The sequence below is a fragment of the Acomys russatus genome, chromosome 3, assembly GCF_903995435.1.
Source record: "Acomys russatus chromosome 3, mAcoRus1.1, whole genome shotgun sequence".
Taxonomy (NCBI): Eukaryota; Metazoa; Chordata; class Mammalia; order Rodentia; family Muridae; genus Acomys; species Acomys russatus.
Window position 1 is genome coordinate 7,379,352 of NC_067139.1, and position 4,739 is coordinate 7,384,090.

The 4,739-nt window shown below is 41.8% G+C and overlaps 1 non-coding gene across 1 annotated transcript; it reads left to right on the plus strand.

Moving 5' to 3' along the window:
• Positions 1-4,667: 4,667 nt before the first annotated feature.
• Positions 4,668-4,739, plus strand: Trnaa-agc (transfer RNA alanine (anticodon AGC)). The gene has a single exon. It is a non-coding gene; the product is annotated as a tRNA-Ala (tRNA).

Below are 4,739 nucleotides of genomic sequence, written 5' to 3' on the forward strand. Positions count from 1 at the left end.
GGATCAGCTTTTTTCCCCACATGATAATGTTTTTTCTTTTAATTTTTTTCTCACGTTAATTTCTACAAGTATTTCATGTCCTTATGTTTGTTTCGTTTCAATTTGGATACCTAGACACTGAAGTCTTCCTTGAGTAAGTTGGGAGGAAAGTCATCCTGTGAAAGCATCCTAAAAGAAGGATGTAAAGCAGTCAGCCCCACCAGGGGATATAATCAAAAAAAAATAAAATGACTCTAACTTATTTTCTGGGAACTAGTGAGCATGAGAGAGGTACTAATAGCATCCACTGCTAATATTCATTGAGGATTGTACACAGCAATCCAGGGGTCCCCTGGATAAAGAATCTCTCACATACTAGAGGTACTAAACAGTGGCCATTTTATTTCTCACTCTGCCTTTGGCCTTATTAATTGCTTTTGTGCAGCTAATCATGCTCACTGTGAGAGGTCTAGTGACATGGTGGAGCTGCTCCAAAAACTCCAACTTCCCAAAGGCTGAGGCAGAACTACCAAAAGTTATTGCGCAATGCCTTCCTGAGCAACTGAGAAAACTTTAAAAGCAGGGTGGGGGAAAAGCCCACAGGTAACTATCCGGTGGGAGAGTCTAGGTTCAAGCCCTGGTTGGTAAAACCGTTATAGCAACAAAAGACAGTAGAACACATTGGCGGGGACCCAAAAATACTGACATCCCTGAGAATCTGATTACGTTTGCATGCAGGCCAATGAGATACTTATTTTCAGGCTCCTGGGTTCCGTGTTGTAACTGTTAAGGAATATAGTGACACTAGAGCAGGGAGCAGTAGTTCCGAAGGTACGAATAACCCCAAGGTTCCTTTTCAGTAGATCATCCAAGACTATATCTTCTGTTTTGATATACTCTGAATTTATTTTTAAATTGTGGAAGTTTGCTTTGAAACTTGACTAAGCATCACTAGCTGGGAACCTGGGCAAGGTGAGTGCGTAAGACTGGCTTTCAAAGCTCAGTGCCAAGTGTCTGATTTCCTTGTATTTGCTCCACTTGCAGCAGTTGTTTTATAACATGGCTATACATCACGGTATTTCCCAAACAGTAACTCTGGCATTTTAGTGTAAAAATTTTTTGTTCTGCATGTCAAACCAGTTTGCTTTTGTTTTTCATACTTGACAGGGATTTGTTAATTTGGGAGGGAAATTTTGTGTCTAGTTTAAAGTAACTCAGTTTTATATCAGGATGACGAAGAGCACATTACAGAACATTTCTCAAAATTTTCGTTTTGCTAGTTAAGCCGCATGGCTTTATATCTCTGTGATGGGGTACATGGCTGCCTGAGCAAAACTAAGTTTATAAGACTAATAATGAAAAACGAGGAAAGACTGTTGGAAAAACAGCCAAGAGCAGTTGCCCTGTCCCATCATACTAAATTCTATGAAATCTAAGCTCCCACTCACCATTTCCAAAGTCCTAAAATACTGATCTCTAGACTGTTTTCAAGTTTAAGCCATCCTTGCCTTTTCAGATGGTTCTTGTGCCATCTGGCTTGTTATCTTTCTGTCCCTCATCCATGGGATGTACCGTTTCTGTATCTTTATGTCATCGGTTCCTTATCAGTCAGATTTCATCTCAGTAGGGAACGGAGTAGGAAGCACAATCTCAGCATCTAAAAGGCTGATGCAGAAGGATCACTGTGAGTTTAAGACGAGCTTGATCTATATACAGCACAGGCTACAGAGTGAGAGCCTGTCTCAATAACAAACAAGCAACATAAAAAACAATCAACCAGCTAATGAGCAAACAAAATTATAGGAGCAGGGAGATGGCTCAGTGGACAAAGCGCTTAAGTTAGAGTTCCACAACATGCACATTAAAGCTGGACACAGTAGCATGTGACTGTCACCCTACCACTGACTGGTTAGCTTAGCTTCAATGACAAGCTCCACATTCAGCAAGAGACTGTCTCAAAAACCAACGTGAATGGATTGAGATTGCAGGAGCACTCAGCTTTTTGCATGAAGTAACTACTGGATTCTCAGCCTCCAAACAGCCACGTAAGCCAGCCCTCAAAATCCTCCTTGTGATATGTAAAATAAAAAATAAAGTAAGGGCCAGTGAGATGGCTCAGCTGATAAGGGCACCTGCTGCCAAACCCAGCTGCCTAAGTTCAATCCCTAGAACCCACTTTGCAAACTGTTCCCCGACACAGACAAAAACATGCACACAAAATGCACCTCACTCCACTTCACCTACAGAGTCTTTCTTTCTCCTTTGCTCTTGTAGTTCAGGGGAGACTTTCGAAGAACTAAAACTATCTTCAGAACATGATGACACAGATGTACTGATCGGCCCGATCCTTTTGTTTTTCAGAAAAAGCTTCTTTAGAACAAGGCAGGAAGGACTATCCTTAAAACCAGATTCACCCACAATTGCACCTGGAATTTACTATTTATATTAATATTCTCAGTGTTTTAATATCCTGCTTTTTGCAGTCCAGATAGAGATCTGGGGAGCCTAGGAAAGCTCCGGGTAATTATGGTAATGCAGCCTGTGTACCCCTCTGTACTTTTTAACAATTGGGGTTACCTTGCACTCCCAAGTCTGTGTAGAGTGTGGAATTTCTTCAGAAGACCTTTTGAGGTCTTGCTGTTAATATTTGGACAAGAAAGTTGCAGCTGTTGTTAACAACACTATTATTTCACACTGGAAACTTAGCAGAAATCAAGTCAAATGCTCTTTATGCACACATGCACACACTGGTGAAAACAGAAGGGACCTGTTGGCATTGGTGAGTGTGTTATTGCCTTGCGTGATGATGGTTCCAGTTGTACACACATACGGACATGGCCATCAACTTGTGTGCACTGTATAACTTCAGCTAAAAAAAAAAAAAAAATGGTTTGTTTTGTTTGGGCCTGGAGAGATGGTTCGGTGGTCAAGAGCACTAACTGCTTTTCCAGAGGACTAGTGGCTTGATTCCTAATATTCTATAGCAGCTTACAACCGTCTATAACTTTAAATTCCGGGGGATCAGGTACCGTTTTCCATCCTCTGCTGGACCCATGTGTCAATCATTCATTCACCTCTCTCTCTCTCTCTCCCCATCCCCCCACACACATAAAGAGAAGAGAAACAGAGAGATAATATAAAACAACCTATTTCAAATCCCAGTGAGTTTGAGAGTGTTCATCAAAAGATATTTACAGCAGCCATTTCAAAATTGTATTTTAAAAGGAAAAAAAAATCTGGTGAGACTATCAAATGATATATGGTGTTCTTTAGGGAAGGGAGGCGGAGGGAGAGGAAAGGGGGGGAGGAAGCTTGTCCTAAACTTGTGGCAGTCCTCCGTCACCTGCCACTAATGCTGAGATTACAAATGAGAGCCACCATAGGATCTCTATTTACGACCCGATCCGTGGTAACTGCGCCGGGTCATGATCTTCCTAGTGAAACAGTTGCCTACAGACGGAAAAAATGGTTAACTTAGAGCAGTCACTTCTTGTTTAAAAAAAAAAAAAAAAGTCTACTCTAACCCTGAATTTAGTTAGGTCCTTAAGTTTCCAGCCCCGGCTTTGTTTCCTTTTCTCTCCTGCTATCTTCTCTGCGTTCTGTATCCTTAGTTCCGTCTCAGTTTCCCTGGTATTCCTATTCTCCCGGTTTGCCCACAGGTCCCTGTGTATATGAGGATTTTCCTGAACTCCCCAGGCAGGAAGAAGATCCGACTTCCTGACTGGGAACTTTGCAAAAAAATCGAAGAGCCACTCTGTGGACTGGAAGTAAAGCCCCAGACAAGAGAAGCCTTGTTTGCGAGGAAGAGAACTCCCGACTTTCATCCCTGCCTCTCTGAAGAGTAACTGAAGAGCCTGAGGTTTTACGGGCTTCTTTGGGATCCTTTGGATAAAGCCTGGAGCTCTGGAGGATCAGAGGAGGGGGAGGCTAACGTAACGCGTAAGAGGGGGGCTCTTACGTGCTCCCAGTGGCTGAGACGGGGGAGCCGGTGTTTTCTTGGAGCTCCAAGCTCCTAATTTTGATTGGTTTTCGTAGTCCGGGAACAGAAAGCGGAAGACGGTAGGGCAATGCTTTCCTCCTCTAGATAATTGTAGATAAGGCTTGACAAAGGGTTCCCCATCTTTTCTGGAAGGCTCTGTCTTTAGTGATGAAGGAGAGGAAGACGTTAGAAGAGATGATCCCGGACACTCTTTTCTGAGATCTCTGACCCAAAGACTCTTAACATTCGATATCGGGGTGTCCGTGAGAGTGCAGGCTGATTAGAATGCTCTTGTAACGTAACGGGACCATTTATTTATTTATTTTTAAGAGAAAAGATGAAAAATATCAATTATTTTTTCATTCTTCTTTATTTCTTTCTTTTATTTTTACATATACACCTGTATTATTACACCTACATAAAACAAAGCACATACAGCAAAAGAACCACAGAACATTCAGGAATTACATTCATAGTGTTTTGGCTATTCGTTTTTGGCAACCTTGAAGGAAACATTTTCCTATCTCGGTGAATCTAAAATTCTGAATGTAACTCAATATCTATCATATCTCAATCTCTGTCAACTTAAAACATTGATCTAGACAGAAAACAAAACAAAACAAAACAAAACAAAACAAAAAACCCAGAAGGTCTGAAACAGACTTTGAATTTTATAAAGGTGAGTTAGAAAACCAGGCTCCTGAGTGGTGGGGATGTAGCTCAGTGGTAGAGCGCATGCTTAGCATGCATGAGGTCCTGGGTTCGATCCCCAGCATCTCCA